This window comes from Schistocerca serialis, unplaced genomic scaffold, assembly GCF_023864345.2.
Source record: "Schistocerca serialis cubense isolate TAMUIC-IGC-003099 unplaced genomic scaffold, iqSchSeri2.2 HiC_scaffold_1369, whole genome shotgun sequence".
Taxonomy (NCBI): Eukaryota; Metazoa; Arthropoda; class Insecta; order Orthoptera; family Acrididae; genus Schistocerca; species Schistocerca serialis.
In genome coordinates, this window is record NW_026047590.1 from 167,175 (window position 1) to 179,752 (window position 12,578).

Consider the following 12,578-nt stretch of genomic DNA (forward strand, 5'->3'; position numbering starts at 1 on the left):
TCAATCGCTTACTGCCATCTCAGTCGGTTGCAGAGGGTACGTCACCCTATGTCATACAATGGCGACTTGCCGCTATTACCAAAGCGGCGGCGGCGCCGACGACGACGACGACGACGACAACCGCGAGGGTCTCTACCAGGGGTAGAAAATACATTACAAGAACTAAGTATTTCACGTCGGCATTCTCCAGAGACTGCCAAAAGCAGCAGTTTCTGGTGCCTACTTTAATAGCAGCATTCGCACTATTCATTTGCGAGAGCATTTCTTAAATACCGCACCCATTCATAATTCTTTTTATTCTTGACCGCTTTTTTCGAAAGGGCAAAGGTAGAAGGGGCTGTTACAAAATTCATTTGCCTCCTGTGAGGATCGAACTCACGACCTCTGGTTTACTAGACCAGCGCTCTGCCACTTTTTTTTTTTTTTTTTTTTTTTTTTTTCAAAAAGAAGATGTAAACACTTTTTGTAGGATCCGAAGTCCGACGCCTTATCCATTTTTTTTTTTTTTTAGTGCTCTTATTGTTTAATCTGAAGGGCCGGTCGTTGACGAGGAACGGGGCCAATGAAGAGTGAGGAGGTGTTATCCGACACCTTGCTTTTCAAAAATAATGGCGATCATGTTTCCAAAATGTTTTTTTTACTGTGGTGAACCGTGTCATTTGCCACTGTGCTGTTCGCATGTAAGTTTCAAAACTTACGAGATCGTCGTCTCCATTGTGGCAAATAACATATGTCACATAGTGTCCCAGTAGCCACATCACAGTGTTGTTCTTGGTCGCAGGATAATATGTGGTGTCTGGCCAGAGGAGGAAATTGGTGGAGTGACTGGCTGCACTGCTGCGAGTTAAGAGACCCAAACGTTGTTGCACCCATTTCCAGTTAAGCAGATGGCCACCGCATGTAAATCTGTGGCGTAAGGTGTCGACCAGGCCACAACGCGCACATCGATCACTGTCTTGTAAGCCTATGCGGTGCAACCGTTCATTTGTGGGGATAACACCATTAACAACCTGATACCACGTGGATGCCACAACGGAAGTATGGATGGATAAACTGATGTTGTGCCAGACTACATTCCATTGGACACTGGGGTGTTTGATTTCCATGGGGTGGTGTATCATAGTTCGATGCCATCTGTCGAGCAGAACTTTTGTCGATAAATCCGATCTGTGAAGAACGGCGCCCCCGATGTAACTTACTTCGAGATAATAGTACCGGACATGTCTTAGTTGAAAATTGATGTGTCCTACAGCAGTGGGTGGACGGAGATCTATAGGACGTAAAATGTGGAAGAGCCAATGAGTTACACTGAGCGGTTCCTTCCTCAACAACATGGTAATGCGTTTGATGTACAAGGCCGTACACTTTCTGTCGATGTCTGGTAAATTGAGTCCTCCAGCCTTCCGTGGCAAGGTCAATGTGGTATATTTCGATTTAAAAATGTTCCCTTTCCAGAGAAAATAGTTGGAGATTTTCATAAGTCGCTTCGCCTGTAACTTTGGAATCGGAAAAATTTGGGCCATGTAGTAGGCTTTACTGAAAATGTAAGTGTCGAGGAGACGAATTCGTTGAAGCAGGTTGATAGACCGCCAGTTGTTTTCGCGAATAGCGACGTGCATGGAATCGGCGATCCGCCGCCAATTTTTGGCACACATTTTCAGTGGGCATCGATCGACAATCATACCTAAGGTTGTGTGGGTTTCCGCAGTTTGTGCCCACGGGACGGTTACGTTTGCCAATCCACGGATTTTGACGAATCTGCATTTATCGGTGTTGATTCGTGCTCCAGAGACACGGCAGTAGTCATCAATTTCGGACTTACGGATGGGTATTTCTTCTTCGGCCCGTATTAAAACCCCGACATCATCGGCGTAAGTGCGAACCACAAAAGAAGGACCGGTCGTGGTCAGGCCGGTCAGTTTATCGTCGACGGAGCGTAGGAATGGTTCGAGCGCCAGCACGAACAAGAGCATGGAGAGGGGGCTCCCCTGCGGGACCCCTCGTTGAATCTCGATAGGCTGCGTGAGCTGTCCATTGACGCTAACCTTCGTTGTGATACCAGTTATCAGGTGTCGTATGACGGCAATAACGCTTTCATTGAATCCACAATGCTGCAGGAAACGCATGAGATAATCATGACTCACACGATCGAAAGCTTTAGAAAAGTCAACAAATAAGAGTGCACAGTTCACGTTAGTCACCGATGCTATTGAAATAATGTCTCTATATTCCGAGATGGGTGTCATAATGGACCGACCAGGGAAACAGGATTGATGATTTTGGACCACCTTTTTCACCACCGCCGTTAGTCTGCTATTTAGTGCTCTGGCATAAGTGTTATAATCGAAATTGAGTAGAGTTATCGGACGATAATGATCAAGATCTTTCCGGTGTTTGCGTTTGGGTACCAAGACAATTCTGCCTTCCTTGAGGTCTGCTGGCAAGGGAGTCCCGCGCATCACCTCGTTGAGGACTGTTGTAAAGGCTTGTCCAATGAGAGGCCAGAAGCGCACATAGAATTCTTTCGGCAGCCCATCAGGGCCGGGCGATTTTCGTGACGGGGAACCAGTGATCAGGTCCAGGACGTCATCCGCATCAAAATCTTGCAATATCGCGCAGTTATCGGCGTGCGTGACTTCTGAAGGTGGAGTACAGAAAGCCACAGTGTCATCAGTCCCACGGGTAGCACATTGCGAGTACAGTTGAGTAAAATATTCGGCAACGGCGCGAAGGATATCCCTCTGATGAGTGAGGAGGACCCCATCAGGGGTCTCAAGTTCCTCAATAAACGTTCTCTGGCGGTTCGCACGGTGCTTGATAAGGTGGTACAGGGACGTGACTTCGTCTTCCTGGAGCGACTTAGTTTGAGCTTTGGTCTGCAGCCCCGCAAGTTGTGTACGCTTTATGGCGAGTAGTTTGGCCTTGATTTTCTTGATCCCTTCCAAGTTCGTATTCGTTACGGTTACTTGCGTATACAACTCCCGCAATACCGTCTGGTAAAAATCGATGGTTCGTTTGGTATCCTGGGCTCGTTGCCAGCCATAATTTTTCAGAGTTTGTCTCATCCTCCGTTTGACTACCTCATTCCACCAGGCGATATTGGTAGCGTACTTACAACGTCGCTTGAGACAGTCCGTCCACGTCGCATGAATAACATCTTGTATGTAATTATCCGTCAGGAGAGAATCATTGAGGCTCCATTGATTCCGGAATCGGTGAGTCCGTTGTCTGTCTAAACTGATCGTTACGGAAAGGGCACAATGGTCTGAAAAGCTAGCTGGAATGACATCTGTGTCGAGAACACGATGGCAGAATTCTCCGTGACGTACAACCGATCAAGGCGGCTGCATGCCGTCGAAGTAAAGTACGTAAATTTAACCTTAGTGGGGTTCTTGAGTTCCCATGCATCCTGCAGTCGCAGATGACGTACCAGATCATGCAATTCCCGACAGTAATTGAAGTTCGGAGACTGATCTTTTCGATTGAGGACACAATTGAAGTCGCCACTAAAGATGAATTGTGATGGGTTCCGTCGCAACAAATAGATGATGTCTTCTTTGAAAAATTTGGCTCTGTCGGTTTTGCGAGTTGAACCAGACGGTGCGTAGATGTTCACGATGGTGACGTCAAAAATTTGACATGCAATACCTCTACCACACTCGAGTATTTCAATACTTCGAACAGGGATGCCCTCGCGTAATAAAATGGCTGTGCCTGTGCTCGTATCTTTCGTTACATCTGCTATCGTATGAAAACCAGGGACGGTGAGACTTAACATAGACACTTCCTGTAGGAGGACAACATCGGCTTCAGAGTCGTAGATAAACTGTCGCAACAACGCTGTTTTCAAAGCTGACGTGATCTTGTTAATATTAAGAGACAGAAATTTATATGCCTGGGTCGTGCCCATCGAAGGAGGAAGAAAGCTGCATTGCATTAGCGGCCCAGTCCATCGCACTGTCAGACTGCGAATTTACAGTGCCAGGTTCGCGTCCAGATTCCGCGGCTCCTTTGGTCGGAGTCTTTCTTCGGGCCGCGGAGACATTTGGTTTGGGTTTAGTTTTCCGTCGTCCACCAGTCGGGAGATCCATGGCAGAAGGTGGGGTGGGCGGATCATGACTGAAATCGGTAGTCGGAGTGCCGGCTTCCTCCACTGTAGCTAACTCGTGCGAAATCGCAGCGGCGGAAAGCAAGGTGTGTTTGTTTGTATCCACACGGTCTGATGGTAAACAGTCTTCCGGCCTCTGAGGTTGGTTGTGTTCAGCGACGGGCAGGTTGGTGTTTACAACGGTCTCCGGACCAACGTCCTCGTCGGGTGTCTGTAGAGCCGACATCGGACGGTCGTCCACTTGTTGTGCATCCAAGTCGTGTAGTGGCGGGCCGGCCGGCGGCGTCACAACAGTCAGCTGTAAACACTGGTCGACACCGTTGTTGACCGACGCCGCCGGGGAAGCAGCGGCGTCGGAGCCCTCACCTATGCTGTCCACGGCAAGGGTTTCCTGCGAGGGAGGGTTCGCGTCCGTGACAGATATCTGGTCGTTGGCCGACAACTTTTCATCAGTTCCACTACCGTCACAGGTACGGCGTCGTTTGTTACCGACCGATAACGCTGTGCTGACAGCAAGTGGAGGCTTCTCGCTCTTTTGTGCTAAAGGCGGGAAGGACTCGTTGCTAAGATCGGGTTCAACGGCCTCTGACGTACTGGGATGCAAAGTTGTCTCCCCCAACTTCTGATGTTGGGTCATAATATCAGCTAGTGTCAACCTCTGGCGTTTTTGTAAGGAGTTTTTAAGCACGAAAACACGCCGAGGACAATCACTGCGTAAATGACCGCTCTCGTTACAAATATAACAAGTTTCTACTTGCCCACTATAAACGACATGTGCTTTATAGCCACAGACCACGATATTCGAGGGAATATTAGCTTTAATGCTCATATCAACAGAACGAACCCCACTGTAGCATTGCAATTTGTGTTGGCTAGACCATTTTTCCATTCTGATTTGCCGAATATCACCGTATTTAGCAAGAACATCCTTTAACAGGTAATTGTCAACTTCTGGTGGCAAATTGAATACCCGAACCTGCTTATATTCTACATCAGCATTGGTGATGATCACGGTACTCACCGACTGGTCTCGATGATGGAATTCCGCCTTTCCTCCAGTTTTCTGCAAGATTTTCTCCAGTTGTAACGGAGTGAGAAACTTGACAAAGAAACAGTAATCCGCCATATCATAGTACGCTGTGTGAACCTGGTCGGACGTTATCCCAATTATATCCACAACCCAATCATGAATTTCCAGGGAGCTTGGTTGCACACGACGCGATGCCTTGTCAAACTCAAAACACAATGTATTCTTTCGGGGAACTGATTTAGCCATAACTGTAACGACAAGCGGCCAAAACCGCTAGTAAGATAAACAAGACGACGAGAAGAGACAAAACCTCAAAATACCACGAGAAAACGCACAATCACAGTCACAAGAAACGATCAAAACACGGCTTGCGGCGCTACGACGGCACGGAAGTTTAGGCACGTCCGATCGCTGTCGCGGCTCAAGCGCAACTGCCCCTGAGCTAAGGAGGCTGTTACAGCTTACACCTCTTTGCGATCGTCACAGCCCTCGAGAAAAATACATTTCAGAGTCCAGAAAATGCGTACAAAGATTTACTCTGCCACAACAATTCGCTACCACTGAGGTCCACAGCGATGAGTGACGGGTGCTGCCGTCTTTCGTCTATCGTCATCTGTGATCTTGGCTCAGGCCCGAAGAGACACGCTATTTTGAAATTTTCGGTTCACAGCAGTACATTGGCCCATTTAAAATTGTGCTGCCCCCTGTGAGAATCGAACTCACGGCCCCTGGTTTACAAGACCAGTGCTCTGCCCCTGAGCTAAGGAGGCTGTTACAGCTTACACCTCTTTGCGATCGTCACAGCCCTCGAGAAAAATACATTTCAGAGTCCAGAAAATGCGTACAAAGATTTACTCTGCCACAACAATTCGCTACCACTGAGGTCCACAGCGATGAGTGACGGGTGCTGCCGTCTTTCGTCTATCGTCATCTGTGATCTTGGCTCAGGCCCGAAGAGACACGCTATTTTGAAATTTTCGGTTCACAGCAGTACATTGGCCCATTTAAAATTGTGCTGCCCCCTGTGAGAATCGAACTCACGGCCCCTGGTTTACAAGACCAGTGCTCTGCCCCTGAGCTAAGGAGGCTGTTACAGCTTACACCTCTTTGCGATCGTCACAGCCCTCGAGAAAAATACATTTCAGAGTCCAGAAAATGCGTACAAAGATTTACTCTGCCACAACAATTCGCTACCACTGAGGTCCACAGCGATGAGTGACGGGTGCTGCCGTCTTTCGTCTATCGTCATCTGTGATCTTGGCTCAGGCCCGAAGAGACACGCTATTTTGAAATTTTCGGTTCACAGCAGTACATTGGCCCATTTAAAATTGTGCTGCCCCCTGTGAGAATCGAACTCACGGCCCCTGGTTTACAAGACCAGCGCTCTGCCCCTGAGCTAAGGAGGCTGTTACAGCTTACACCTCTTTGCGATCGTCACAGCCCTCGAGAAAAATACATTTCAGAGTCCAGAAAATGCGTACAAAGATTTACTCTGCCACAACAATTCGCTACCACTGAGGTCCACAGCGATGAGTGACGGGTGCTGCCGTCTTTCGTCTATCGTCATCTGTGATCTTGGCTCAGGCCCGAAGAGACACGCTATTTTGAAATTTTCGGTTCACAGCAGTACATTGGCCCATTTAAAATTGTGCTGCCCCCTGTGAGAATCGAACTCACGGCCCCTGGTTTACAAGACCAGTGCTCTGCCCCTGAGCTAAGGAGGCTGTTACAGCTTACACCTCTTTGCGATCGTCACAGCCCTCGAGAAAAATACATTTCAGAGTCCAGAAAATGCGTACAAAGATTTACTCTGCCACAACAATTCGCTACCACTGAGGTCCACAGCGATGAGTGACGGGTGCTGCCGTCTTTCGTCTATCGTCATCTGTGATCTTGGCTCAGGCCCGAAGAGACACGCTATTTTGAAATTTTCGGTTCACAGCAGTACATTGGCCCATTTAAAATTGTGCTGCCCCCTGTGAGAATCGAACTCACGGCCCCTGGTTTACAAGACCAGCGCTCTGCCCCTGAGCTAAGGAGGCTGTTACAGCTTACACCTCTTTGCGATCGTCACAGCCCTCGAGAAAAATACGAAAAATACATTTCAGAGTCCAGAAAATGCGTACAAAGATTTACTCTGCCACAACAATTCGCTACCACTGAGGTCCACAGCGATGAGTGACGGGTGCTGCCGCCTTTCGTCTATCGTCATCTGTGATCTTGGCTCAGGCCCGAAGAGACACGCTATTTTGAAATTTTCGGTTCACAGCAGTACATTGGCCCATTTAAAATTGTGCTGCCCCCTGTGAGAATCGAACTCACGGCCCCTGGTTTACAAGACCAGTGCTCTGCCCCTGAGCTAAGGAGGCTGTTACAGCTTACACCTCTTTGCGATCGTCACAGCCCTCGAGAAAAATACATTTCAGAGTCCAGAAAATGCGTACAAAGATTTACTCTGCCACAACAATTCGCTACCACTGAGGTCCACAGCGATGAGTGACGGGTGCTGCCGTCTTTCGTCTATCGTCATCTGTGATCTTGGCTCAGGCCCGAAGAGACACGCTATTTTGAAATTTTCGGTTCACAGCAGTACATTGGCCCATTTAAAATTGTGCTGCCCCCTGTGAGAATCGAACTCACGGCCCCTGGTTTACAAGACCAGTGCTCTGCCCCTGAGCTAAGGAGGCTGTTACAGCTTACACCTCTTTGCGATCGTCACAGCCCTCGAGAAAAATACATTTCAGAGTCCAGAAAATGCGTACAAAGATTTACTCTGCCACAACAATTCGCTACCACTGAGGTCCACAGCGATGAGTGACGGGTGCTGCCGTCATTCGTCTATCGTCATCTGTGATCTTGGCTCAGGCCCGAAGAGACACGCTATTTTGAAATTTTCGGTTCACAGCAGTACATTGGCCCATTTAAAATTGTGCTGCCCCCTGTGAGAATCGAACTCACGGCCCCTGGTTTACAAGACCAGTGCTCTGCCCCTGAGCTAAGGAGGCTGTTACAGCTTACACCTCTTTGCGATCGTCACAGCCCTCGAGAAAAATACATTTCAGAGTCCAGAAAATGCGTACAAAGATTTACTCTGCCACAACAATTCGCTACCACTGAGGTCCACAGCGATGAGTGACGGGTGCTGCCGTCTTTCGTCTATCGTCATCTGTGATCTTGGCTCAGGCCCGAAGAGACACGCTATTTTGAAATTTTCGGTTCACAGCAGTACATTGGCCCATTTAAAATTGTGCTGCCCCCTGTGAGAATCGAACTCACGGCCCCTGGTTTACAATACCAGTGCTCTGCCCCTGAGCTAAGGAGGCTGTTACAGCTTACACCTCTTTGCGATCGTCACAGCCCTCGAGAAAAATACATTTCAGAGTCCAGAAAATGCGTACAAAGATTTACTCTGCCACAACAATTCGCTACCACTGAGGTCCACAGCGATGAGTGACGGGTGCTGCCGTCATTCGTCTATCGTCATCTGTGATCTTGGCTCAGGCCCGAAGAGACACGCTATTTTGAAATTTTCGGTTCACAGCAGTACATTGGCCCATTTAAAATTGTGCTGCCCCCTGTGAGAATCGAACTCACGGCCCCTGGTTTACAAGACCAGTGCTCTGCCCCTGAGCTAAGGAGGCTGTTACAGCTTACACCTCTTTGCGATCGTCACAGCCCTCGAGAAAAATACATTTCAGAGTCCAGAAAATGCGTACAAAGATTTACTCTGCCACAACAATTCGCTACCACTGAGGTCCACAGCGATGAGTGACGGGTGCTGCCGTCTTTCGTCTATCGTCATCTGTGATCTTGGCTCAGGCCCGAAGAGACACGCTATTTTGAAATTTTCGGTTCACAGCAGTACATTGGCCCATTTAAAATTGTGCTGCCCCCTGTGAGAATCGAACTCACGGCCCCTGGTTTACAAGACCAGTGCTCTGCCCCTGAGCTAAGGAGGCTGTTACAGCTTACACCTCTTTGCGATCGTCACAGCCCTCGAGAAAAATACATTTCAGAGTCCAGAAAATGCGTACAAAGATTTACTCTGCCACAACAATTCGCTACCACTGAGGTCCACAGCGATGAGTGACGGGTGCTGCCGTCTTTCGTCATCTGTGATCTTGGCTCAGGCCCGAAGAGACACGCTATTTTGAAATTTTCGGTTCACAGCAGTACATTGGCCCATTTAAAATTGTGCTGCCCCCTGTGAGAATCGAACTCACGGCCCCTGGTTTACAAGACCAGTGCTCTGCCCCTTTTTTTTTTTTTTTTTTGTTTTTTTTTTCTTTTTTAATTATTCGTGGTTTCGATCCACGGACCTCTGGTTTTTTTTTTTTTTTTTTTTTACCGGGAATCGAACACGGGCCTCCTGGGTGAAAGCCAGGTATCCTAGCCACTTTTTTTTTTTTTTTTTTTTTTTGTTAAATTGCATTTTCATTGTTGTTAAATAGAAAGCTGGCGGCAAACGTCGGTAGTGGAGCCTTTCCCTCGGGCGCCTGGTGATGTAGGTCGGGGTCAGTGATGCGCCGCAAAAGCAGTGGGGCCTCTTCGCGGCACTGCCATTGCTTCGCGCTCCAAACCCCTCCCGTGTCACCAAGAAAGACAACCAGTGGTCACTAGCCTATTCCCACTCTTTCGAAAGCAATGTGGAGCATATTACCAAATGTCTTCTTATGAGCCGGGTACTTGAGCACCTTGTCAAATTCGGTTTCCATGTACATTAAAAATTCAAGTCGATTGTCGCCTCCAACGTTGTTAAAAATGTAACTGGTGAACTTCCCCATGAGCCACATCACTGCATTGTTTCTCGTCTGAGGGAAGTAGCGTTCAGCGGGGCGGTACAAATGCTGAGGAGTGAAAGTGTGCGCAGAAGTCCTGGTGATTAGGGCAAGTTTCTCTCTGGTCCACTGCCAGTTGTAAATATGGCCGCCACACGTATATCGATGACACACAGTGTCGACAAGGTGACATTTGCCACAGAGGTTGGTGTCACTTAACCCTATTCCAAACAGACGTTCATTAGTACAGATGAGATTATTGATAACTTTGTACCACGCTGTCCGTGCATCACTCGAAAGAACCGTACTACTAATATTTTTCCAGACGACGTCCCATGCGAAACCAGGGAACTTGGATTCAATGACATTGTTGCTGTGCAGCCGTTTCCGTTCTGCGAAAATCGCCTTCGCCGTGACTGTCGGCGACCGTAAAAGTTCTTTGCTGATGTAGCTGCGTTCAAGATAAAAGTCCCTTACATGTTTAAGTTTAAAACTGATGTGCTGAAGATTGACGGGTGGATCGATACTTTGTGGCCGGACTATAGTGTACAACTTTGCCGTGAGGCATTCCGGGGAGTGGGACATGATAGTTAATGTTCTGTTGACATACAATGCCATTGCTTTACATTTAATGTCCGTCAAACCCAGGCCCCCTTTACAAGGATCCAGAATTGCTGTTTTGACAGAGACACGAAATAATTCCCCACGCCACAAAAAATTTGCTAAGCGGGACATAATGGCCTTCGCTATCATGGCGGGAAGAGGGAAAATTTGTGCAGTGTAGTAAGCCTTAGACAAGATATAAGTATTTAATAAACGAACCCTTTGAAATTGGTCCAGGCAGCGGGAGTGATTGGCAATCAGTGCCCCCTGGATAGTCCGTGAAACCTCGCGCCAATTTATCGAAATCATTCGGAAAATGGATGTCGTCAGGACCATTCCAATAGCTTTATGTTGATGGACATTAGTCGTCCACGCAATGCGCAACTGGGCAAGCCCCTTGAGGTTTAAAAATTTACTTTTTTGAACGTTCTGCCTCGCACCGGATGCCGAACAATAGGTCGCGAGCGCCAACTCAAGTTGTGACACATCCGCCTGATTTCTGATGATGACGCCAACATCATCCGCGTATGCGCCCACCACAGTTTTCATTCCTGAAACTGTAATTCCGGTGAGTCGACATCGTAGCTGTCGTAAAAAGGGTTCTAGAGAAAGAACAAAAAGCAGCATTGACAAGGGACTGCCTTGGGGGACGCCACGTTGTATTCCGATGCGCTTCGTCAACTGGCAATTAACAGAGAGTTGTGCTGTGATTCCCATCGCCACGTTCTGGATGACGGCTATGGAGGTGTCGAGAAACCCCATCCGGCGCAACGTCTCTATCAGATACGGATGATCGACCCTATCAAACGCTTTGTGGAAATCGACAAAAAGCAGTCCACATTTAATATTGCATGCGTGAGTCAGGGCAACGACGTCCCGGTATAAAGCAGCAGTTTGTAAGATGGTCTTCTTAAAGGCGCAGGTCTGTTGGGGGCAAATGATTTTAGCGGTGAGCGGCATAATGCGGTGATGGAGTACTCGAGCTAGAAGTTTATAATCGGAGTTCAAAAGTGAAATCGGTCGGAGGTTGGTTAAACGTTTGCAACCCTTATTCTTCGGGAGAAGTACAATTTTGCATTGTTTAAATTCTGCTGGCACCGGTGTTCCCCGTAAGACTTCATTGATTAGGTGGGTGAACTTGTCTCCTATTAAAGGCCAAAACCTTTTATAGAATTCAACGGGTAGGCCGTCAGGTCCTGGTGATTTGTTAACGGCAGAATTGCAGATGACGGCGTAAACATCATCATTTTCGACAGTCGAAGAAAGAGCGTCATTGTCATCTCCCGTAAGTTGTGGAGTATGAGAGCCAAAAAGTTCGTCATAATCGTCCACATTTGTGTCCCCCGGTGCATACATGTTTGAATAGTAAGCGGAGATTTCCTGGAGTATTCCCTGCTGCGTGCTGAGTTTCGTACCATCCTCGAGTTGAAGTTCGTCTATGAAAGTGCCTCGTCTAGTTTTGCTGTCACGAATAAGATGATACAAGGCAGTAGTCTCATCTGCAATGACGGATTTCGCTTTGGACCGTACCTTAAGGCCCTCCAGTTCTTCACGTTTCAAGCGCAGTAATTTGGCTTTTATCAGTTTGATATCTTTCAGGCGTGTCGTCACGGCTCCCGCCTGATCATAAAGATCCCGTAACACACTGTAATAAAACTCGACGGTGGCTTTCCGTTCCCTAGCCCTGCGGATACTAAAGGATATTAAAACACTCCTGATCTTTGGCTTCGCCCGTCGGGTCCACCATTCAATCACACTTCGAAAGTTGTGAAGTGAACGGAGACACAGCACCCATGCAGCAGTTATTTCGTCGTCTAATTCTGCGTCCGACAATAAAGAAACATTTAGATGCCACTGGTTTCGTACTCGGCGAGCAGGTTGTTGTGGCAGATTGAGAAATGTTAACAACGCACTATGGTCGGAGAAAATGACGGGAACAGTTTCAGCGTGCGTTACGTTGCTTTTTAAATCATCCGAGACATAAATTCTGTCGATTCTGCTAGAAGAGTTGGCAACGGTATGAGTAAACTTCACCAGCGTGGGGTATCGTACCTCCCAC

At 47.9% G+C, this 12,578-nt stretch overlaps 11 non-coding genes across 11 annotated transcripts; all 11 read right to left on the reverse strand.

Moving 5' to 3' along the window:
- Positions 1-5,836: 5,836 nt before the first annotated feature.
- Positions 5,837-5,908, reverse strand: Trnat-ugu (transfer RNA threonine (anticodon UGU)). The gene has a single exon. It is a non-coding gene; the product is annotated as a tRNA-Thr (tRNA).
- Positions 5,909-6,154: 246 nt separating this feature from the next.
- On the reverse strand, positions 6,155-6,226 carry Trnat-ugu (transfer RNA threonine (anticodon UGU)). The gene has a single exon. It is a non-coding gene; the product is annotated as a tRNA-Thr (tRNA).
- Positions 6,227-6,472: 246 nt separating this feature from the next.
- On the reverse strand, positions 6,473-6,544 carry Trnat-ugu (transfer RNA threonine (anticodon UGU)). The gene has a single exon. It is a non-coding gene; the product is annotated as a tRNA-Thr (tRNA).
- Positions 6,545-6,790: 246 nt separating this feature from the next.
- Trnat-ugu (transfer RNA threonine (anticodon UGU)) lies at positions 6,791-6,862 on the reverse strand. Its single transcript has one exon. It is a non-coding gene; the product is annotated as a tRNA-Thr (tRNA).
- A 246-nt stretch (positions 6,863-7,108) lies between these two features.
- On the reverse strand, positions 7,109-7,180 carry Trnat-ugu (transfer RNA threonine (anticodon UGU)). Its single transcript has one exon. It is a non-coding gene; the product is annotated as a tRNA-Thr (tRNA).
- A 255-nt stretch (positions 7,181-7,435) lies between these two features.
- On the reverse strand, positions 7,436-7,507 carry Trnat-ugu (transfer RNA threonine (anticodon UGU)). The gene has a single exon. It is a non-coding gene; the product is annotated as a tRNA-Thr (tRNA).
- Positions 7,508-7,753: 246 nt separating this feature from the next.
- Trnat-ugu (transfer RNA threonine (anticodon UGU)) lies at positions 7,754-7,825 on the reverse strand. The gene has a single exon. It is a non-coding gene; the product is annotated as a tRNA-Thr (tRNA).
- Positions 7,826-8,071: 246 nt separating this feature from the next.
- Positions 8,072-8,143, reverse strand: Trnat-ugu (transfer RNA threonine (anticodon UGU)). The gene has a single exon. It is a non-coding gene; the product is annotated as a tRNA-Thr (tRNA).
- A 246-nt stretch (positions 8,144-8,389) lies between these two features.
- Trnat-ugu (transfer RNA threonine (anticodon UGU)) lies at positions 8,390-8,461 on the reverse strand. Its single transcript has one exon. It is a non-coding gene; the product is annotated as a tRNA-Thr (tRNA).
- A 246-nt stretch (positions 8,462-8,707) lies between these two features.
- Positions 8,708-8,779, reverse strand: Trnat-ugu (transfer RNA threonine (anticodon UGU)). The gene has a single exon. It is a non-coding gene; the product is annotated as a tRNA-Thr (tRNA).
- Positions 8,780-9,025: 246 nt separating this feature from the next.
- Trnat-ugu (transfer RNA threonine (anticodon UGU)) lies at positions 9,026-9,097 on the reverse strand. Its single transcript has one exon. It is a non-coding gene; the product is annotated as a tRNA-Thr (tRNA).
- Between the last annotated feature and the right edge of the window lie 3,481 nt (positions 9,098-12,578).